Source organism: Herpailurus yagouaroundi, unplaced genomic scaffold (genome assembly GCF_014898765.1).
Source record: "Herpailurus yagouaroundi ecotype Mexico unplaced genomic scaffold, PumYag 159, whole genome shotgun sequence".
Lineage (NCBI taxonomy): Eukaryota > Metazoa > Chordata > Mammalia > Carnivora > Felidae > Herpailurus > Herpailurus yagouaroundi.
Genome location: NW_024412400.1, coordinates 19,074,027 through 19,099,173, shown reverse-complemented (window position 1 = coordinate 19,099,173; position 25,147 = coordinate 19,074,027). Strand labels below are relative to the sequence as shown.

Genomic DNA, 25,147 nt, shown 5'->3' with positions numbered 1-25,147 from the left:
ATGCTCTGTCTTTCAATAATAAATAAATGTTAAAAATTTTTTTAAAAAACCTGATGAAGCCTTTATCTTTTTGTAAAAAAATGATGTTACTGTAATGTCAAAGTCAAATATGCAGTTTAAAAGTCTAGTAATTTACTATCGTGCATACAATTATGCCAATAAAATAAACATTCAATTTTTACTATTCTGTTAACTAGAAAAGATTTTATAATGTTACAGATTTTCTCAGAGTAAAAATCAACGTTTTGAAAAATTTTTAGTTTTAATTTCTCACAATTTACTCTGAACATTTGGTCCCAATTTAAACTGATTTCACTTTAAGGAGGCTTTTCATAAAATTATCCTATTATAAGTACCTCCAAATATGAAAAAAAATTTGTATAAAAATTATTAAAAATTTTAAGTTACATCAAGTTATATAGAAGGCACTTTGTGTTATCCTCAGTACTCAAATATGTGATTTTATATTAAAGTGGTTCTATGGTTACATAAAGAGTATCCAACAATATCTTAAACTTATAGAAAATAATTTCTTCTGAGGAGTTCAAATTGCTTCATACAAAATTTATAAATTGGTTCATCTTTGGCCTCAAATAACTTCTAATTTTTTCCCTGCAGCGAAGACCACTTTTCATTTAAAATAGGCTAAAATCCTAAAGGAATAACCATGACCAACCCCAAACTAGTAATCTTTTCAAATATAGTTGCACCTCATTTATCTGACACCACTGGACAATGAAGTATTAAACTGGAAAACTTAACTGTGAATCTGAAGCTGGTCCTGATAGGTCTTCCCCGTACCTCCTCAGGAATATTTCATTATTTTATCTTCTGTGCTACCCAATAGTGTTTAGAACATAACCGATAAAATACTACATTGTATTTGAATTATTTGCTTATATGTCTGTGTGAACCATTACATAGCAAACTCTTTGAGGACAAAGGACATGTTTTATTCATCCTTGTATCCACAGCATTCAGTGCAAGTCTAGCACAAGTAGAAATGCAATTAATCTTTGTCACATAGAGGAAAGAAGGAGATGGGGAGGAAGGGCTCGACCTTATTTTTAACAGTGAATAGTTTTTTAACAATAATCTCTCTGAATGATAGCACTTTTCTTTTTCTTAATGTATAGAGTGAACTAAACATGCTTATTTAACTTTTTTTGGATGACTAAGGGTCATAGTTTGTAACATTAATTATCGCTCTGTGCCTTCTTAATGATGCGTTCTAGTACTGTTCAAATACTGAGGTTGATCTTCCCAAGAATTCATTACTGTGGGGCTTTCCAATTGGGGATACCTCTTCTCATCTACAGGAAGAACTGAAAGTTGACCAGGAAAACCAGTTAAAGAAGCACTTTACATCAGTAGCCTTTACACTGAGGACAGTCATGGGTACACCTGGGGCAGCTGGCTCTGTGGCAGCTTGAGGTCTTCTCCACATTCCTGAGGATTCAGGTTTACTTCTACATTCAGAGTTTAGAAAACTAGCTCATATTTAATTCCACTATCTATGTTTCATAAAATTTTCCCTCCAAAGTACACTAGAATTCCAAATTTTCAAAATGTCCTCCAGTTGCACCTATAATTTTTTAAGTAATTAGTGTTTGATTACATAAAAAACAAAACCATCTTAGTGCTCAATTAAGAATTACACAAAGATGAAAATGTATCATTTTGCAATGACCACAGGAAGGCAAAAAAGGAAACATTCTGTATCTTAAGTATTGGTTTTTGACATGCTCCAAGTGTGTATTTTGTAGATCAAGTCCATTTCAAGTCCATTTGATGTGCTAACCATCAAAGCAGTTTCCAAAGTGCACAGATACCAGTTATAAAGGTCATGAGAAGTTATTCAGAAATTATTTTTCATTGAATTCTAACAGGAGGAACAAGTAGATAGACCTGTGTTTAGAAAAGAACTTTGCACGATGAACTAACACAGGCCCGTTCATATCTGACTCGTGCCTGAGGAACTGAGGTGGTCTCTCTAGGACCCACTGCCTGGTACTATATTGACCTATCTGTATCAGTCGACACACTGAAAGCCTGCCACAACTTTTCCCAAAGCAGAGGCTACCCTAGAGCTGACCCCCAGCACTCTGTCACTACCCCAGCAGCACCACAATCCTGGAAGAGTGCAAAGAAACATGAGTGCAAATACACATAAGTAGTTATCTTTGCAGAGGTATGAAAAGCCACAGAGAAAGAACCCTGAAAGAAACGTAAGGCTTGTGCTGGTTGAAAACAGGGCTGACTGTAGAATGGGACCTGATCATGGCTCCTTCATGACCACCTCCCACTCCAACTCTTACCAGAGACAGCAGAGTATAGTGAAAAGAATATACATGAGGGTTTGAGTTTTGCTTCTGTCTTGGGCAATTTATTCAAAGTACCTGAACTTCATTTCTCATAGGATTACAGCCAGATTAAATGAGACACCCTTCTAAGAAATAGGTTACCATGCCTTGACATAGGCAAGCACTCAAGCCATGTTCATTTCTGGCACATTAGTGTAAAGCGTATGATGTGTGTGTGTGTTTTTTTTTTTTTATGTTTTGTTTTGTTTTGCTTTCCTTACAAAACATTGGGGTATTTGAAAACCTATTTTCAATTATCTTGTGATATTCTTACAGTTACCTTTAAAAAAAATTTTTTTTTCAACGTTTATTTATTTTTGGGACAGAGAGAGACAGAGCATGAACGGGCGAGGGGCAGAGAGAGAGGGAGACACAGAATCGGAAACAGGCTCCAGGCTCTGAGCCATCAGCCCAGAGCCCGACGCGGGGCTCGAACTCACGGACCGTGAGATCGTGACCTGGTTGAAGTCGGACGCTTAACCGACTGCGCCACCCAGGCACCCCTACAGTTACCTTTTAAAGAGGTAGATATAAGCAAGATAGAAAGCATGGTTATCTTTAACTGTATAATTTATAAATTACTTTGTAATTTATACTTGTACAACACTTGTATCAATTTGATTCTGACAGTCCGCTTCTTAAAAAAATAAGTTATTGATGTCTTTGATGGAGCTATTTTGAAATTCATTTTCTCCACCTCTTTTAAAGAGGTTTATTATATATTGTGACAAATATATTAGATGTTTCTACACTAATTTTATCAGCAGGGCTTAATCAGTTTTATGAACCATCCTATACAAAACTATTTTTTAAAACTAGTTCACTATATTTATTTTGCTCTGAGCCATTCAACAAGGCAGAGTAGCTACACTATTTTATACCAGATGGACATTTTAACCAAACCTTTGTATAAAAGAAAAAAAATTAGCTGATTCAAAACCCTGACAGAACAAGAAAAGGAGTATATGAATATTTTTTCAAGTGGTCTTGCCACCAGTTTTCGTCCCCTTTGAAAAATAGATTTTCTTGGCTTTGAAGATACTATAATTTCAGATGAAGAATTTCTACCTAAATGTACATGATACATGTTTAAGAATCATTAAGAGTCAGACAGTTGCTAGAGTCAAATTACTACCCACCCCCCCTCAAAGATATACCTGTGGTTTCTCTAGTTCCTTTTAGTTATCTCTCTTATTCAGTACATTTATTTTCTTAAAATAGTACTCTGATTTGAGAGCTCTAATGTTGAATTAATGGCTTTAATGGAAAGGCTATGCTCCCAGACTCCTGAAATCCTCTTTGGAATATAATTCCATGTGTACAATTACGACAGAGTTTTAAAAAATCCTAAATCGACCTGTTACACTGAGTACTATTTGGAATTGAAAAGGAATAAAATACTTAAATATTTTCAGTGGATATGCTTGCAGTCTCATTTTTGTGTATATGTACATACATATAACTGAAAATTTGATGTTGTTTTTTGTGCAGTATAACTTAGTCTTTCCTGACTGATAATAGAGATTTAATGTTTGTTCTTTTACCAAAGGCTGGTTCCCAAAGCTACTTGGAATTTATATGAGGTTTGTTCAAAGAGGAGAATAGTCTCAGGCAAAAATTGTACAGAGTGAAGGATAACTGATGGGGAGTAGAGGAACACTTTTGGAGGATATTTAAACCAAGGGTGAGCAGGTAAAGTCAAATACACTTGGATATAGGAAGAGATGAAAGCATCAATAAAAGTAAATTCTGGAATCGAGTTTTCAGGGAACATGTGAAAGTGAAGAGTTTACCTGTAGTTAGTATCAGATTGTACCACCCTAAGTCTGACATCAGGATGAAGCCCTAACCCTAATCTCGCAGCTCTCTTTGACTTTCCTTCAAGTGCATAACTGCAAGTTTAGTCTGTACAATTCTGGGATTTGTTTTCCAGCAGGCGCGAAATACTTGCCTACTCCACAGTTGAGTTCTTTGTTACCAGTTGGTTCTTTGTTACCAATGCCTCTTTCTTGCTCTGTCAGTGACTGTCTCACTCAAACTCTTGACCATCTGAATGCGCTGGATATGTAGCCACCCTGTTTCCTGACCTCAGTTTCTGACTCGTTGCTTTGCCTTGGTCCTCAAGACAGTTCAGAGACTACCTTTGCTTCTCAAAACTGGTAGCTTCATATGCAAAATAAAAACTTTAAGAGATGGTAGAGTATCTAACTGTATAATTCAGAAAATCTTAGCTCATTTTGATGGGAGTTAAAATTTTCTTAATGTAGTTATAGAGGGTGTGTACATATTTTAAATACTGCTTTACAGGGTTAGTGAACAGAGAGACACAATTGATAGCATAGTATCATATTATAATTAGACATTTTTTAGCATAAGAGGTATACAGTGGCCAATCCCAATCTAGGGTGTGCAGCAAAAGTAACTTTACTTTCTAAACTGGTCTCTTGTGGTTACAGGCAGCCTTTCTAAATTATGCTGTAAAATACACAATTCATCATGGTGTAAAATACTCAACCTTGCCTTTTCAGAAGGCATCTCAGTTTCTTTTTTCTTTTTTCTTTTCCCTTTCCTTTTCCTTTCCCTTTCCTTTCTCCTTTCCTTTCTCCTTTCCTTTCTCCTTTCCTTTCTCCTTTCCTTTTTCCTCTCCTCTCCTCTCCTCTCCTCTCCTCTCCTCTCCTCTCCTCTCCTCTCCTCTCCTCTCCTCCCTTCCCCTCCCCTCCCCTCCCGTCCCCTCCCCTCCCTCTCATCTCCCAAAATAAATAAATAAACTTAAAAAAAATAGTCATGATGGCAGGAGGGAGATGTAGGGGTGTGGATAGGGTTGGAGGAGAAGTAAAGAGAAGGAAATAGCATGATTTTTAAAAAGGGTGCATTGGGTAACATTGAAAAAAGCTATTATATTACCCTAAGTTTTAATTGGCCATCAGAGAATGGTATCACTTCAAGAGAAAGGAGTCTCTGATTATGATCTTTCAGTAACTGTAGTACCTAACAGTTGATATGTAACTTAATTTCCATCATCAAAAATTAAGTTAAATCAGAAGTTTTCAGGAATGAACAAAGTTTTCCAGGGTATGTTAAGGAAATAATAGTGTTTTCTTAGGAATTGTTCATGACTCTTATGATGAGTAAAAAAGAAAAATAAAAAGCTATTGAAAACATGGAACTATTCCATATTTTTTAGTGTTGTGAATGAAATTTTATTGATGCTAAAGAAAACACCACTGAATATAGTTTGGGAGAATATTTATACTAGAGAACTTTTTAAAAGTTATTTATTTATTTATTTATTTATTTATTTATTTATTTATTTGAGTGAAAGCGAGCTGGGGAGGGGCAGAGAGAGGGAGAGAGAGAATCCCAAGCAGGCTCCGCACTGTCAGCACGGTGTCAGTGTGGGGCTTGAACTCATGAACCATGACATCATGACCTGAGCTGAAATCAAGAGTCTGACACTTAACCTACTGAGCCACCCAAGCACCCTTATACAAGAGAACTTCGTATTAACTAATACACAATGCCTCACAGTCTTTGAAATAGTGAATGCCTTTATAGTTGTGTACGCTTGTATAGCTAAGATTTCACTAGTGATCAGTCAGAATAACTTCATGTCTCGACTAGTGGACTGTTTGCAGGTCTTTGAAAGCCAAATACCTTTCACTGAAAGTTATGCCTTGACAGTTGAAAAATGTCATTTTAAACCTATGTGATAATGTGATGGTAGTATCTGAAAGCAAAATCTGGACCCAGTAGGTTAATTATAAATGAAAGATACTCATCTTACTGCTCTAGGATATTAACAACTCAGCTGAAGGCATTTATAAATGTAGGATACATTTTCAAATAGCTGAGTATTATATTTCAGTCAAATAATACTGTTTTTCTATGTCTGAAGACTTCTGTTGAAACTCAACAAGCTGCCAGTTTTTTTTTCACTGTTAATTATTAGCATTAAAAGAAATACACTGTTAGAAACGACCTTTTAAGGAAAGGGAAACCCAGAGTTAGGCTTAACATAACAAAGGAGTAGAATGTGTTCTAGTAGAACAACATATGAATCCCACAAAAGGGCTTTCAGTCACAGCACCATGATCAATTAGATCAGCAACAGCTGAAATCGTTAGTTGTGGCTGCTGTTGGTGAGATGTTTTTCTTCCTCCTAGGTGTTCTAACATCAGTTCATCACTTTGCTACACAGTGTCTGAGGCTCTGCTAACCTTAAATACAGAATTGAAAAGAATGAAAGAAAATAAGAAAGTAATCAAAATGAGAGTATCAGTGTTTTGCCTACATATTAATCAAATATACAGCAGCATCTGCTCAAAAAAAGATTGTGAAGAATATTTCATGAAGGTAATTTAAATGCTTAACATGACAGGGGCACCTGGATGGCTCAGTTGCTTAAGTGTCCGACTTCAGCTCAGGTCATGATCTCACGGTTCGTGGATTCGAGCCCCATGTCGAGCACTGTGCTGGCAGCTCAGAGCCTGGAGCCTGTTTCAGATTCTGTGTCTCCCTCGGCCCCTCCCCTACCTGTGCATGCTTGCACACGCTCTCTCTGTCTGTCTCTCAAAACTAATATAAACATTAAAAAAATAAAATATAAATGCTTAACATGACAGTAAACATAACAAATTATCAGTTTAGTGGTTTCTAATTTTTGATGTCTGGAACTTAGTTTTTTTTTTTTTTTTTTTTTTTAATTTCTGGAACTTACTTTTCCTCCACCCATTTTCTCCCATGGCTGTTTATCTTGTGAGTAGTCAGTGTGTTAAGATGGAACTCAAGTTCATTTTTAGTTACATAATAACAAAAATGTGTTGGTATTGTGATTATTATTGTGATTGAAATTCCGAAGAATGTTTTGCCGTGTTATTTTTTAAACTACATAAAGTAAATGATATGTAACAAAATGATAAAGTAAAAAAAAAATGTTGTATTGGCTCTACTGTACAGAGAGCTACTGAGCCTTGTAAAATGTTGCCTTCATTCATCTGTTCTAAATTTTAATAGTCAATAAGAGTTTAATACAGGGTGTCCACAGGACAGATAACTCACAGTCATCAAGAGTGTGGTGATGGAACCCTTGCCAGTGTTTAGCTGTATCATTCAGTTTTCTGTTTACTACAACCACGGTTATACTCAAGCCTACAAGGATTGCCGTTTAAGTACACTTTCAGGCAGGTGGTCTGCAAATTCAAATGAATCGCAGTTGTTTAATCTCTGTCAGAGGCAGAAATGACCTGTGCGCATGAGTGCAGCTGTACTGACAAACACCTGTTACAGGACAAAATTTCTCTTCCAGTCTTCTGAGGATGTTTTCACCACTCAAGATTGCAGTCGTGGGTGCACAGTTGAATTCAGAACAGTAACACCTTACGTACACAATGTTTTTTTTCTTTCCCCACAAACTTTTTTTTTTCCAAAAAATTAACTTCCTCGTTTAATTAATTCATTCTCTCATTCATCAAACATTTATTAAGTGATCTAAAATTTAATATCACAATACCCATCCTGAAAGGAGCTCAGTCTAGAAGAAGAGACACATTAACAAACGTAGAACAATGTGATAAGTGTATAAGACTGAAAAAGAGAATTAGGTTTTTTTCTTTAAAGAAGTATCTTTGAGAAGTATTTTCTTTATTTTTTTTAATGTTTATTTGTTTTGAGAGAGAGAGAGAGAGACAGACAGAGAGAGAGCACAAGTCGGAGAGGGGCAGAGAGAGAGGGAGACACAGAATCCAAAGCAGGCTCCAAGCTCTGAGCTGTCAGCACAGAGCCCTATGCAGGACTTGAATTTATAAGCTGTGAGATTGTGACCTGAGCCGAAGTCAGATGCTTAATCAACTGAGCCACCCACCCATGAGAAGCATTTTTAAAATATGCTTAAGTCACATTTTAATAATTTGCTTAGGATCCCTACTATGGAGACTGTCTCCAGTAAAGGATGTATATATAGGTAGTCCCTTTGTGTTTTTTTTACATGTTATCACTTAACTCACCCCATGCTATTTCATTAGCATCCATACTTAATCTCAATTCTTAATCCATTTACTCGTTTCTTGCAGCAGGATCCTGCAAGAAAGCAACTCAGAGAGACAGTGGGAAATGAAGACAGGAATGGAGGTGATTATACTCACGTTAAACAAAAAAAGTTCTAAGACATTATCTTGCTTTGTAAAATCTGCCCCAGACTACATTAATGACTAAGGTATGGGGTTTTATGGCTCTGAAGCTTTTTTAAAATGAGCTCTTGGTTTTATTATAGACTGCAGGAGTTGCCCAATATATGACCTGTGGGAAAGTTTTTTGGAATATTTTTGGACAGGTTTTTGAAAAGGGAGTTTGAGCTAGCTACCTCTACTGTGAAATGATGACCACCATTAAGAGGGAGTGAAAAATCTTTGAACCAGATGAATCAAAGTACATATGTTTGAAGAAGAATAAGTCAGGCGTAATCAATAACATGGTTAGGCATTCCACGTCTGCAGATTCTTGATAAATCAGAACTGGGAAATATTTATTGTATATATATGCATTCACACACACACACTAATATGTAAAGTTGTAACATAAAAACTGGGGTTAAAAACCCAGTATAGAATAATTTTGTAATATTTTTTCATATTAGACCTCTAGGATTATGCTACCAAAAGCAAACACATCTTTCCTCCAGCACAGTAACAGTAATAATGGGAGAAAAGTCTCCCAAAGGAAATGCTTCCCTTTATAATTTGTCATGAAATACTAGTTTTTTTAACTGTAAGACTTATGTTGCTATAGTTTCTCACGTTTGTAAAGTAGGGAAAATAATAAAAAAAATATTCTTGGCTTTAAGACTATTAAAGGAAATTTCCCCTTTTTGTAGCACATTCACCTCTTCAATCAGATTGATGCTAATTATTAATTTACATTCCATAATATTCCCAGTGAAGAATATAAATATGTATTTCTGGTGTCAGGAACAAGTCAGAAATTTTAAAATATACACCTATGAATAAATAATACAGTTGACTATAAATAAATACACCAGTGCTCCACAGAATGCACTGCCTTCTGTTACCAGGGGCATGGTTTGTGTAATGTTAGAATTTAGGGGGCGCCTGGGTGGCGCAGTCGGTTAAGCGTCCGACTTCAACCAGGTCACGATCTCGCGGTCCGTGAGTTCGAGCCCCGCGTCGGGCTCTGGGCTGATGGCTCAGAGCCTGGAGCCTGTTTCTGATTCTGTGTCTCCCTCTCTCTCTGCCCCTCCCCCGTTCATGCTCTGTCTCTCTCTCTCCCAAAAATAAATAAAACGTTGAAAAAAATTAAAAAAAAAAAAAAAAAAAAAGAATTTAGTCTGTGACCATAGAATCATTCACAAAATCTCACAGAGTGGTAAAGTAAATGTTTATAAAGCAGTAAAAAACATTATACCTCCTGTGCTAAATAAACTAAATAATCAAATTAACTAAGACAAGTACTCGGTAATGCCTAAATTTTCCTTTCAATCTGGAGAGAATAGTGTCTCCATCAACACCTTTTCACCCTACTAATCTAACCAAATTTTGGTATTTCAATCTATTGTAAACAGTATGCTTTATAAAACACCTAATTCTTAGGACGTCAACAAATGTTTATTTTCTTTCATTTCCCTTACTGTTAATTATTAGGTGTGTTTTATGGAACCATAAACACATAGTTAGTCTTTATAGTCTTTTGGTTTCTTCATAATTTTTTTACATTATCTCATTGATTCCTTTTGAGAATTAAAGTAAAATGATATACAGCTGAGTGTTGTTTACTTCTCATAAAGAGGAAAAATTGGCCAGATGCTTCTGCAAATAAACAGTTTGATCAGTGGCTACACTATTAACATTATTAGGGCATTGTTAGAAAAGAGAAAAGGGGGAAGGGAAGGAGAAAGTGAAAGGGAAAACGATGATTTAGAATATACCTCATGCAGATAAGAGTAGCTGTGGGAGACAGGCTTTAAAATACTATCTTTAATTCCTCTTCACAGCTCTCAGCTTAAGGTTTAGGTGACAAACTGAATCATTACCTATGCTTAAACGTTGAGCTTGTGGTCTTCTAGATTTAAGCTGAAGGACACAATTAGAAAATTATGTATATTATAAATAAACTACCAGGGTTCATAAGTCCAAAATGAGACCTACAATACCCTACAAGTAGAATCTCAACAGTGTGGCTTTGAGTGAATTATACCTCAGTTTCCTCATCCGTAAAATGAAGATAAGGTTATCACTACATAAGATTATAAATGTTAAATGAGGTCATGCATGCCAGTCACTTAAACTAGGTATCTGGCACACAGGAAGGAAGTGCTCTATAAAAGTTTACCATTATTATTGCAACTAACATTACCACCGATAAGGTAATTTTGGCTTCCCAGTCTGGTGTCTTATGTCTACCCTACCACCAATATTTAATGCTGCAGTAGGATGGAAAATGGAATTCTAGGCTATTAGCAAGACTCCTGTCCCTTTCTACAATGCAGGGCCTTTGGCTCTGTGATCATGCTCTTTGGAACTATGGTCTGCATTTCAAAAGTCATTTTTTATGGACAAGGATACTGACCTACTCACTTCTATAGTCAGAAGGCTTTCCAAAGAAACTAAATAAAACTCTTCCTCTGGTGTTGATGTCTTCCTCCTGGTTGGGAACAGGGGGCAGGGACTGGTGAAAGAAAGGAGCATACAGGAAGAAGTGGAGAAAATGGTAAAATAGGATGGAAAAGTGCATTGCCTGAGTAGAAGAGAAACACATGATTTAGGGATCTGCCCTAAAGATCCCATTAACCTAATCATTATTTTTCTGAAGTTTCTTTCAGTTATTAACAGAGTCAACAAGGACATACCTTGTTTCTAGCTTTCAGTTTTTCCTATTTTGACTTATTTACACTCTACATGGGGAAATTTATGTCCAATACAGACCAAGAAAGGTTTCCAGGACTAGGGATCTCATTATGTTTTTTTTTTTTAAATTCCTACTATGCACCCATCTTGTATCTGTCTTTCAAAATACAGTACTGTTCATGTTTTTTTCTCTGTTTAACATTTTAACACATGTATTTTAGTGTAGAGTATATTTATTTTAAGGAGGATTAGGTGTGATTGTGTTCTTCCTAATGGTAACCTGTAATTATTTTTATAATCATCACTTATTTAGATTTTATATTTTTCAGGAGCATAACTTGCATATGCATTTGCTTCACAAGAAAAAAAGAACGTGGTACATGGTAGATTGAAATTATTTTTCCTCACTAGTCCAAAGATAGTTGACAAATATTTTATATTTTAGCTAAAAACTTAATGTAAATGAATATTCACAGTTTTGAACTCTGAAAACCTGATTACCAAATAGATAAAAATAATTTTTTAAAAAAGAGTAATGAATCTTCAGAAATACAGAACATTGTGTGTATCTTTTACTCATTACAGTATTGTGGGAAAATTTAGAGGCTAACAGACCTAGGTTGAAATGTCGTTCCAGTATGTTAACTATATGACCCTGGAAAGACCATTAAGCTTGTAGGTTTCAGCTTATCCACATGTTAAATGGAGGTTAACAGAAAACTCATAATATTATCCAAATATTTGAAGATTTTAAATGATTTCCTTCTTTTAATCCTAATGCCTTTTCTCCCAATATTTCCAGTTGTTCCCAATAATAAACACAAACTAAAGCAAACATGAAATTAATCACTTTGCCTTCTTTGATTATTGTAACTCAGGTTAAAGTGAAATAATTTCAGGAAGTACAATTATTATATTTTAAGGATATATTTTAAACATACATGCTGCTAACATAATAAAAATATACTGTTCCCCAGATAATGTGTAAGAAGAAGGTGGAAAGACTGAAATAAGCTTCAAGTGAGGTAAATATTCAGAGACAGAGCCGAGAAAAATAGGGTGTGTCAAAATCGTAAAGAGGTTGACACTAGCATAGAGAATTTTTGCAATAAATACTTGCAGAATTACCTTTTTTATGAATATAATTTATTGTCAAATTGACTTACATACAACACCCAGTGCTCATCCCAACAAGTGCCCTCCTCAATGCCCATCACCCATTTTCCCCTCTCCCCCAGACCCCCATCCACACTCAGTTTGTTCTCTGTATTTAAGAGTCTCTTATGGGTTTGCCTCCCTCCCTCTCTGTTTGTAACTATTTTTTCCCCTTCCCTTCCCCCATGGTCTTCTGTTAAGTTTCTCAGGATCCACATATGAGTGAAAACATATGGTATCTGTCTTTCTCTGACTTATTTCACTTAGCAGAATACCCTCCAGGTTCATCCACGTTATTGCAAATGGCCCGATTTCATTCTTTCTCATTGCCAAGTAGTAGTCCATTGTATATATAAACCACAACTTCTTTATCCATTCATCAGTTGATGGACATTTAGGCTCTTTCCATAATTAGGCTGTTGTTGAAAGTGCTGCTATGAACATTGGGGTATAAGTGCCCCTATGCATCAGCATTCCTGTATCCCTTGGGTAAATTCCTAGCAGTCTATTGCTGGGTCATAGGGTAGTTCTATTTTTAATTTTTTGAAGAACCTCCACACTGTCAAGTGTCTGCACCAGTTAGCATTCCCACCAACAGTGCAAGAGGGTTCCCGTTTCTCCACATCCTCGCCAGCATCTGTAGTTTCCTGATTTGTTAATTTTAGTCACTCTGACCAGTGTGAGGTGGTATCTTAGTGTGGCTTTGATTTGTATTTCCCAGTTCTTGCAGAATTATCTAGTGTTTTGGTCAGTGTTTATAATCATGATAACTGAAGTACAGGACATTATTATAAAATTAAATTTAAGAAAACCATCCCCAATGTATCTTCTTCTCTACCTCCCATTAAATTGAAGAAAAATTCAAATTGGGAGCTTTTGTGTCTTTTGGTTTGTCAGTTTTTTAATTGTGAAGTAATTTCAGACTTTTAAGAAGTTACAAAAATAGTACAAAGTATTCCCACAGACAACTCCCATATACCCTTCTTTCAGTTTCCCTGATGGTTATCATGTATCAAAATCAGAAAATTAACATGAATATTATTCCATTAACCAGTCTACAGACCTTTATTAAAATTTTGTGTATTGCTCTACTAATGCCCTTCTGGTCTAAGGTCCAATCCAGTATTCCCAGTTGTATTTAGTTGTCAGTTTTCCTTAGTTTCCTTTAATCTGGCATAAGTCCTCTGTCTTCCATAGTCTTGACACTTGTGAATTTGTACCATGGCTCTCAATTTGGGTTTGTCTAATGTTTTCTATGATTAAATTCAGATCATGCATTTTTTGTCAAGAAATGTGATACTATGTCCTTCTCAGTGTATCATATGAAGAAGCACAAAATATCCATATGTCTCATTGATTAGGTCTACTTTGATCACTTGGATAAGGAGATGTCTTCTTTCTCTTACTATGAAGTTACTATGTTTCCCCTTATAATTAGTATCTTGTAGTGTGATGCTGTGTAAATATCTTGTTTATAATCATGCTATACCCACTAACTGGTGATTGTTCCCTGAAACAGTTAATTACCATACTGGTGATTTTCTATTTCCATCATTCCTTCTGTGTGTATAATTGAAGTTTTGTGGCAAAGAAAAGCTTTCCCTTCTCATTTATATTTACTTATTTCTATCTGTATATTTTTATTCTATGGATTATTATTATCCATTATTATCATTGTTCTACTTGTCCCCAGTTTGGCCACAGAGAGCTCCTTAAAGTTGTTTCCTCTGTTCTTTGATATTCTTCCATCATGTTTTTAAAAAATGTTTGTATGTATATTTTGTGTGTGTGTGAGAGAGAGAGAGTATGTACACATATGCACAAGGGAAGGGAATTGAGAGAGAGAATCTTAAGCAGGCTCCGTGCTCAGTGTGGAGCCTTATGCGGGACTTGACCTCACAGCCCTGAGACCAAGAGCTGAAATAGAGAGTCAGGCACTCAGCTGACTGAGCCATACACCCAAGGGCCATGCTTCCATCACTCTTTGAACATTTCCTTACTTTCTAGCATGCAAGATATTCCAGGCTTATTCTCTACTTCCCCTGTTCCAGTCCTGAATTCTGCTCTTTATCTTTTTTAATGTTAACTTACTTATTTTGAAAGAGAGAGTACCTGCACATGCACAGAAGGGGCAGAGAGAGGGCGAGAGAGAATCCCAGTCACAGTGTAGAACTTGACACAGGGCTGTCTCACAACCGTGAGCTCATGGCTGCAACCAAAATCAAGAGTTGGACACTGAACCACTCAGGTGCCTTGTGAAGTCTGCTCTTTATCCAAGAAGTCCTGGTTCGTGTTTTTGTTTTGTTTTGTTTTGTTTTGTTTTGTTTGTTTGTTTGTTTTGTTTTTGATGTTGATTACTTAGAAACCAAAATCTGGGCACTGGGAGAACTCATTTGTGCTAAGAGGTTCTTTCATGTACTGAACTAGGAAATATGTAACATATACATAGTACACAGTCTTTTATTTTTATATCTACGTAAAACCATTAGTTGATAATGATACCTCCAATTACAACCCAACACTACAAGATTAACCATAGCTTTCCCCTACAAGTAAGAAGTTATTTGTAGCTTTCTTTGGCATAAAAACTTGATTCTTGATAACCACAATATATTTATTTGCTCGATCTTAGATACACATCAAGTAGTTTCAGAATTGCTAACTCACACTTTGAGTTTGCTGACTTTTTGCTTAGTCTAGTTAGATTGCACATTTTGATTCTTTTTTTTAAATTTTTTTTAACGTTTATTTATTTTTGAGACAGAGAGAGACAGAGCATGAATGGGGGAGGGGCAGAGAGAGAGGGAGACCCAGAATCTGAAGCAGGCTCCAGGCTCCGAGCCATCAGCCCAGAGCCTGACGCGGGGCTCGAACTCACGGACCGCGAGATCGTGACCTGAGCTGAAGTCGGATGCTTAACCGACTGAGCCACCCAGGCTCCCCTTTCTTTTTTTTTTTTTTTTAATTTTGCACATTTTGATTCTAAAATGCACAAACAATATGCTCACCCACACATTCACCTATTGGAAGTGTACCAATAAACATTATCTCTAGTCTTCTCCATCTTGGTAATATATGGTACCATCCCAAAGAAATAGGAGGTCATCTTTTGTCGTAGTTAACAAGTTTTATTCATTGTATTTCCTAGTAGCTCTCAAGCTGCTTTGCTTCTCTTCTCCCCAACCTACTGAATCTCTTAGCTAAACCACTGCCATAGCTTTCTGGTAGATTTCCCCACATCTGGTTTTGCTCCCCTCCGATCCAGAGACTCAGTTAGTGATCCTTTAAATATACAAATGTGATCATTTAACTGTTTCTCCCTTTGATGGTTTTCTCTGTTTATTTCAAATAAAGTTTAAAACCTTCATCATAGCCTAAAGCACCCTGCATGCCCTAAAACTTCTGCCAGTCTTCGTAGCTTCAAAGCATATAGTGTTCACTCCCCTTATTCTCATTGCTGAATCTATATTAACCTTCTTTGAACACCCCAGGTTTTGCACATGCTGTTCCCCCACCCCAAGGGTGCTCTCTTCCCTGCATCCCCCTTAGTCCTAACTTCTAAATGTCATTCTAACTGTCTAACTTAAATGTCATTTTCTCAGTAAAGTAGTTCCTGAACTGCCATTCTGAGTTAGACTCCCATGTCATATCATCCCAAAGTATTTGGCATTTCTCAGTGTCAGTTTATACTAAACATATTTGTAATTGCTTCTTCAAAGTCAGCTTTTCCAGCTACGTTACAGACTTCTTAAAGGAAGGGATTTTTCTCTGTTGCACACTGTTACATTTATTGTGTCTGAAACAGTGTAAGCACAAAAACAGGGCTCAATTGATGCTGAATGAGTGCCTAAATAAATGAATAAAGGAACCAAAAAATATTGTCAAAACATATTAGGTAGATGCTGGAGTGATATCATGATTGATAGCTACCAGCAACACACAGAAACTAATCTTTGTCCAATTTTTATGGATACAGAGACTTCTGGATCCTTTCTGGTGCATTTATTACCTTACAATGTTGGAAATACCACTAGAAGTAGTATATAGCCCTTTTCTCATCCAGTAAATGGAGAAAGGTTAAAGTTGATTTGAACGAGTCAGGAGACATGAAGAATAATTTTCTAAAAGGCCTAAAATTTAACATGTAAAAAAAATCTTCCATCAACTGTTCCTTTCAGAAGTTAATTAGATTGTGCTAATCATCACTTATTTTAAATGCAGCTGCTTTGAGCTGTGCGGTATCTGGATTAGCTTGCTTGATGTGCTGGCTGCAGTTCTGCATCCAAGATAATTTACGTGGAGGTGAACACTGATACAAAGACCAGTCTGTTTCAGTGAGAGCAGATTTTGAGATGTTTTGCCACTGCCATTGTATTCCCAGTTCAGTAGACTTTCTGACAAAAGTTTTACCCTCGTGGGACTGGAGAAAACTGTAACCGAGCATAAATGAGCCTTTAAATGTGTTTGCCCATCAAAGTAATTTGTCTGTAGGAATTTTGGGAAGATTTTGGCTTTCATTCTTCTAGATACTTATAAAATCAGAATCTTATTTTATTTCTCAAGAAGTGACATGACAAGGGCTATAGTTCATTGCAGATTTTTTTCCCTTTCTTCTCCTTTCTTTTTTTATTTTTCCTTTCTGGTACAATTATTTCCCTGCACCTTGGAACATCAGACATCTAATAAGTCAACATATTAGCAAACTGGTGATTTCAAAACCATACTATAAAAGCTAAACAGTATTAGTTCTTACAGAAATAAAACACTGTTTCTCACTCACTTGTACTAGAGAGTGAAAATAAGACAGTCTTGCTCAAAATCACTATACATATCATAAGAGGATGAGCCAATCTTGCTCTAAAACTGATGGCTGAAAATGAAGAAGACAGTATTTGATATTTTGAGGCATTTAGGAGGCTTATGCTACTTACTATACCCCCAGTTTTTGAGCAAAGAAAAGCTGAGTCAAACTGTTTACTCTCTTCATAATAATTATGTGGCTTTTGAATGAAACATTCATTTATTAAATTTCGTTTCACTAAATGGTAACTACATTGCATAAAGTTAAAAATACATTAGAAATAAGCAAACTACATGTTAGCTGTTATTTCACTCAAATGTAAAACAAGTGAAAACAATGAGCTTCAAGTGATAAAGTTTTACTGTAACTGCTATTATTACTATAGATATTTACTGTGGATTAAAGCTAACATGAAATATAAATTGAAAGCAAGCCTAGTGAACTCTAAATATTTGTTAAAACCCTGAAAGATTATTTTAAACCTGTAAGATATATGCATGATCATTAAAACAAGTAAAATTAAAACTGAAAGTCTAGATTACATCAGATTCAGAGTGGTTATCTTCCTTGAGTTTTTACTATGTTCTAAATCTTCTCTAACAAAAATTTACTTTTAATATCAGATACTTTTATTTTTTTAATTAAAGCAAGTATTTTATTTTATTTTATTTTATTTATGGTTATTTTTTGAGAGAGAGAGAGAACGAACCAGGAGGGGCAGAGGGACAGAGAGAACCAGGGGGGCAGGAGGAGGAAGAGAAAGAGAGAATCCCAAGTTGGCCCCATGCCCAGCGTGGAGCCTGACAAGGGGCTCTTTTCTACCACCATGAGATCATGACCTGAACTGAAACTCAGAGTCAGACCCTCAACCAACTGAGTCACCCAGATGCCCCTATAATCAGATACTTTTAAATTTATTCTTTAAATTGTAATAAAATATGCATAACATTTACCATTTTAATAACTTTTTAATGTACAGTTGGCATTAAGTACATCCAGTTGTTGTGCACCCATCACCACTATCCATCTCTAGAATCAGATAATTGTTTTTAATGAACATGATTTTCTTTCTAAAGGGTCTAAAATAGTTGTATTCGAAGCTAGTGATGTTTCTTAGATAGCCACAGAATTCTTAGGGCAAAACTGACTTGGCTTCTATTAAATGAAATAAAATATTAAATTACAACATTCTAAAGAAGATAATTAAAAGGGTTTATAAACAAAATCTATCTTTGGTGTTTTGTGATGAAGCTGTATTTCAAATATACATGACTGCTATGTGTGGACATTTAAGTAAAAAAGAAGAAAATTAAATCTTCACTGAAAATAATTTTCCTGCCAAGGCAATGTTTTGAATAAAATTATCAGCAGACCCACCTGGTTTAAAATAAAAATACTTCCTATACATTCAGAATTAAAATGATTTGTTAGACCTATAAAGTTTTGTGTTTTTTTTTTTACTTCCCCCCCACCCCATGGTTTTTTATTCATTTGTGGCATGCACGTGCACACACACACGCATAAATACTATAAACTGTGGGAATGTTTTTACTTTTGTTCTTTTGGTTAAAATTATGGATTATAGGTCTGGACAAATGGATTCATGATTTTTAATACACACACTGCTTTTCACGAGCATTATGTGAAATAACGTATATAGTTGACCCTTGAACAGCATGCATTTGAACTGTGCAGATTCACTTATATGCAGATTTATTTTGATATGCCCATTTACGGTGGTATGAGTCTATTTTCTCTTCCTTGTGATTTTCTTAACATTTCTCTAGCTTACTTTATTGTGAGAATACAAGATATAGTACATAGAACATACAAAATATATGTTAATTGTTTATGTTATCAGTAAGGCTTCTAGTTAACAGTAGATAGTCATTTTGGGGGAGTCACATGTTATGCATAGATTTTCTTCTTTTGAAGTTGATTTATTCTGAGAGCGAGAGAATGAGAGAGCATGCGTGTTTGAGTGGAGGAGGGTCAGAGAGAGAGGGAAAGAGAGAATCCCAAGTAAGCTCTGTGCTGTCATCACAGAGCCTGATGAGGGCTTGATCTCATGAACTGGGAGATCATGACCTGACCCTAAATCAAGAGTCAGAGGCTTAACTGACTGAGCCCCCAGGTGCCCCTGGTTTTTCAATTATATAAGTGGTTAGCTCTCGTAATCCCCAGATTGTTCAAAGGTCAACTGTATACACACAGTGTTTGCTTTTGTATTTTAGGCCTCATTTGTGAACTTTATGTCAAACCTTTTCTTAATGTGTAGGTACATTTGCCACCTATAGCTTGGTGTGTATAAGTTTATATTTAGGTTGTTCTTCAATATAATCCTCAAATAAGAAGTTTCTAAATTTGAGATTGACTCAGTGGTGATTTATGTAATAGTTGGGATTTTATAATATTACTGATTTTTAAAATTGGTTTAAAAGTCCTTTTCTTAGTCGTGAGTTGTTAATTGGTACTCCATAAAAAGGGGTTCTGTGATGGAGTGAATTTTTAAAAAATGCTTTATACCATATTCCCTTCAGTGAATGTTAGCATATATCTTTTTTTCAAATTCCAGTAGTAAAGACATCAGTGTCAATTTAAATCCCTATATCTCAACTTTTTAAAGACAAAACCATATTTGTGTATGACATCTGCTAACACTCTACAAAGTGATGGCCTATATTAGTGTTGATCCAAGAAATAATTATTATAGTTACTTCAGAAATCCCCCCCCAAGAGATATAGGAGTACTGATGCATAGGGGCACTTGTACCCCAATGTTTATAGCAGCACTCTCAACAATAGCCATATTATGGAAAGAGCCTGAATGTCCACCAACTGATGAATGGATAAAGAAGTTGTGGTTTATATAAACAATGGAGTACTATGTGGCAATGAGAAAGAATGAAATATGGCCCTTTGTAGCAACGTGGATGGAACTGGAAAGTGTTATGCTAAGTGAAATAAGCCATGCAGAGAAAGACAGATACCGTATGTTTTCACTCTTAGTGGATCCTGAGAAACTTAACAGAAACCCATGGGGGAGGGGAAGGAAAAAAAAAAAAGAGGTTAAAGTGGGAGAGAGCCAAAGCATAAGAGACTCTGAAAAAAAATGAGAACTGAGGGTTGATGGGGGATGGGAGGGAGGGAAGGGTGGGTGATGGGTATTGAGGAGGACACCTGTTGGGATGAGCACTGGGTGTTGTATGGAAACCAATTTGACAATAAATTTCATATATTGAAAAAAAAAAGCCTAACATTTCTGTGATTTGTTTGAAATAAATCTGTCTTTATTTCAATCTGTAAATCAGTAGAAAGGAAGGGCAGAAATAAACTAGACCCCTGAAAGCCTGACTCATTCTCTTTTTTTTTTCCTTCTTAATTGATAATAAAATTCTTCTGAAACTAAGGATTCATGAAGCCCTTAAGGAAGTATATTTGAGAACCTCAAAATGACTCCTTGATTTGAAAGCACTGTAAAAGAGGAAGATGCCTGGATAATCCATACAACTGGAAAAGAGATCTTTATATTTAGGAATGGTACTCGTTTGTGTGCATATGTAATGTGATGTTTACTAGAGCTCTTAATGCCCCAAATCCTTACTTTTCTCAAATTTGCACACAGTAGAAACCCTGATTGCATCATAATTGTTAAAATCTCTATAGAAAGTCAAAGAAAAATCTCACAAATTAGCTGAATTTTAAGAAGAGACAGCTAATCTGGATAATTCATTTCTCAATAGCAGATCTCCTGGCTTAATCATACATTTAATTGCCTCATTCCAGAGCCTGTAGCTGTATGTACTGTCTCCCAGACAAAATATATTAAGAAGGCTGTTCTTGGAGATTTTGAAAATATCACCTGAGGGGGAAAAACATGACATTCTTGATTTTTAATGAGAACAAAAATATGCTAATACAGTTTATTGAATGTTTACCATTTATTTTCTTGTTTTCATTTTTACTGAAAATGTTTCCTTGTTCAAAAATCATTCTAAATACTTCCAAGATACTCAGGAGTTATAATTTCTTCAGTTACCATGTTTTGTTTTGTTTTGTTTTGTTTTGTTTTGTTTTGAGATTTCAGTCATTGAAAAGGGATGAGATAAACACTGTGGTCTGTTTTTGTACACTGAAATCTTCCTATAATTAGTTACCACTCATACTCATGTGTAGGATTTTACATACTAGTGGCTGTGCTCCAGTCATTAAGTGATAGAGAAAGAGGTGTTGAGGGCTCAGCAGACATATTAGAATAAAGATATTTCCCTCCTCCATAGCCATAATAAAAATAATCATTACAAAAATGCTAGTAAAGGGGCGCCTGGGTGGCTCAGTCGGTTAAGTGGCCGACTTCGGCTCAGTTCATGATCTCACGGTCCGTGAGTTCGAGCCCCGCGTCGGGCTCTGTGCTGACAGCTTGGAGCCTGGAGCCTGCTTCGGATTCTGTGTCTCCCTCTCTCTCTGACCCTCCCCCATTCATGCTCTGTCTCTCTCTGTCTCAAAAATAAATAAACATTAAAAAAAAATTTAAAACAAAACAAAAATGCTAGTAAATTTTACTGGAATAAAGAAGATGGAGAAACATTGTGGACATATCCTTAGAATATAAATCACATACTGCTTTATTACTAAAATAGTTTTTACTAAAGATCGTGTACATTTTAATTTAACTTAAGCCTTTTCTAAATAATGAGAATGGATTTCATGTTGATCTTTCTGAGTGGACAAAGTACACTAGCATCTGAATCTTAAAATTTAATATTTGTTATAGTTGAAAGAACATGAGATTTGGTATCTTATGAGTTTAACTTGGGTCTCAGGTTCTAACATGTATATCTCAGGCTAGTTGCTTAACCTCTGTAAGTCTTGATTCATTCATCTGTTAAACAGGGTGATGACACAGGTACCTATATCTCTCAGAGTAATTACATATATTAAATGACATTATACATATACATATATACACACAGAATAAACTGTAAACGCTTTGTAAATTGCAAACTGTCTTCCACCAGATGCTACTGCTTCTACCATTACTCACTCCTCTTACTGTCAATGACAATATATAGGAATGTAAACAGTTCCAAATTATTTTAATACTGTCATTGACCTCTCTGACTGCTCTAATCAAAACAGATGAATGCTAGGGAAGCTTTATAGAGTTCTTTTAATTTTTTTCTTTTGAAGGTGAAAAAAATTTAGTCATATAGGTAGGTGCTGTGTTTTTGTACCAGAAAACATGTCCTAAAGGTTCCCCTACCCCATCACTGATTGGGAACATCAAAATCTCTTTTTAGCCCTAATAAATCTCACAGTTCCTGAGAGAAGAAAATATGCAGCACTGGTTACTTAAATGTTTAATAACTTATTCCCTGAGGGTTTTAGCCTTCCAAGGGGACAGAAATAAATATCATACTTGATGCATTACTAAGACTGGTGTTAGGTATGGAAGTTTAAAAATATTTGGGGCACCTGGGTGGCGCAGTCAGTTAAGCGTCCGACTTCAGCCAGGTCACGATCTCGCGGTCCGTGAGTTCGAGCCCCGCGTCCGTGAGTTCGAGCCCCGCGTCAGGCTCTGGGCTGATGGCTCAGAGCCTGGAGCCTGTTTCCGATTCTGTGTCTCCGTCTCTCTCTGCCCCTCCCCCGTTCATGCTCTGTCTCTCTCTGTCCCAAAAATAAACAAACGTTGAAAAAAAATTTTTTTTAAATAAAAATATTTAAAACTGAGAAAGAACTTTAAAATTTTTTTTTAATGTTTACTTTTGAGAGAGAGAGAGCGCGTGAGCACGAATGGGAGAGGGGCAGAGAGAGAGAGGGAGATTACAGAATCCAAAGCAGGCTCCTGACTCTGAGCCATCAGCACAGAGCCCAATGTGGTGCTTGAACTGGTGAACCCTACGATCATGACCTGAGCCGAAGTTGGATGCTTAACCAACTGAGCCACCCAGGCGCCCTGAGAAAGAACTTTTTCTTCAGAGTTCTAGAAACCCAGGAATCTGGGCTTGCATTTGGTATCCCTCCAAACCCCCTTGACCAGTTTGAAAACCACTAGTCTCAAAAAGCCTTCCAAGAGCTTTCACTTACTTCATATTAATCTATAATCTTAAAATAATCTTAAGATATGCAAGAACAGCACGCACACAGAGTTAACTTTGGGACTTGCTGATAGGGGTGAGGAAGAAACAGGAATAAATCATCAGCATCACACTTTTCCTGATCTTTTTCACATCTCTCTGCTTCAGAATAAATGCTTTTATCACCTGTATAACAAAATGCATAGCTGTGTTTTCCAGAGCTAACAGCGTGTATACCTGTCATCACTTTTAAAAAGTGCCAAAGGAATCTTTATAAAGTGTTGGTTTTCTCTAAAATTATCAAAGTGATTTCAGGCTTTAGTGAAATACTTTTGGTTGGCACCTAAAAGTATCCTTTGGGTACCTAAGAACTACCCCTTCCTACAGATGAACACATCACTTGACACAGTGTCTGAATAGAGAACCCATATCTGCAAAACTCACTGGCTGACAGGAAGCTCAAAACTAAGTTTTGTGTCTAAATGTAACTATTTTCTGTAGCCCAATTTTCTGTAACAACTATTGTTCTTCTTCCATTACACAGTCCTGTATTCTTTCTTTAAATTGTTTAATTACAGGGGAGCCTGGGTGGCTCAGTCCGTTAAGCTTCCAACTTCCGTTCAGGTTATGATCTCGCAGCCAGTGAGTTCGAGCCCCACATCAGACTCTGTACTGACAGCTTGGAGCCTGGAGACTGCTTCAGGTTCTATGTCTCCCTCTCTCTCTGCCCCTTCCCTGCTTGCACTCTCTCACTCTCTCAAAAATAAATATTAAATTTAAAAAAAATAAATTGTTTTATTACTTATAATATTTAAATTGTAATGGTTGCATGACTTTAACAGTTTTTCAGTATTTATTTTTGCCATGTATGCATTTCCTTTTCAGAAGTAACAAGATATAAATAATAAATTACACAACAGACATTTGAACAAAAAACCATTATTATTTCCTTTCGAATGGTGCTCGAAAGAATGTTTAACAAAGAGGACAAAGAATAAATTCCTGAAAAATTGAAACTGAGCTTCAAATGAGTGAAATGTGACGTTATACATACCTGTTTCAGACCACTAGGTAATCCTTAGCTACTTAGGAAAAATTTTTTCAAACAAATTAAAGATATACAAGTCTGTGTTTCATTACCATTCTTTGTAATCTTGATTCACAATAATTTATGGAGTAAATACTGTATTGGTAAATAAGGACTGCTTACCCTGTTTAAACAATATTTCCCAATACTTGCTGGTTCTGTAATTATATTGTAATTTTTTTATTGTTGGCAGTAAAATATGTAGCATGTTTCATAGGTGGAATTCTCACTGCTGGTCTATTTTAAAATATTAGTGTTTGGGGGATATTCTGTATGCTAACAAATAGTTTGTTCTCATACATTTCTAGTCATAGAGAGCCCTGTTAATTTTAGGATATTAGAGGGGAAAAGATATCTTACATAAAAACCTTATGACAGTATGATGGTATCTAATTACAGATGCATTTTTACTGAAATGTAAGCTAATCTTAAAGAAAGACATCTGAGGAATTATAAAGCTTATACTAATACCTTTAAAATACTTGAATTCATTTTATTGAAAGGTTGTATAGTAATACTCTGATATTAATGAAATATTTCATACTATTTTATGTATTAGAAAATACAATACTTTGACACTATCAGCTCCCTTTCTGTTTATTGAAATACTGAACTAGTGTTTTTGAAAGAAAATGGGCATACACTAAAGGCAAAGATCAGAGGTGGTAGATTATTTTCATCATTGGTTTTGGTGTCTTATTTTGTTGCCAGCTTTAACTTGACTCCTAAAACTTACCATACTTTTTAAAGAATGTGTGACATTCCCTAGTGTGGTCATTTTGTTCCTTTATGCCATTTAGTAACACTGA

At 35.8% G+C, this 25,147-nt stretch overlaps 1 protein-coding gene and 1 long non-coding RNA gene across 6 annotated transcripts in view; one reads left to right on the top strand and one right to left on the bottom strand.

Annotated features, from left to right (window-relative positions):
• Positions 1-25,147, top strand: part of UBE2E2 (ubiquitin conjugating enzyme E2 E2) — a 399,100-nt gene that overhangs the window by 157,345 nt on the left and 216,608 nt on the right. The gene's annotated exons all lie outside the window — the stretch shown is intronic.
• On the bottom strand, positions 2,321-3,293 carry LOC121033599 (uncharacterized). Its single transcript, XR_005792017.1, has 2 exons — positions 2,877-3,293; positions 2,321-2,643 (listed from the first exon to the last, which is right to left on the bottom strand). It is a non-coding gene; the product is annotated as an uncharacterized LOC121033599 (long non-coding RNA).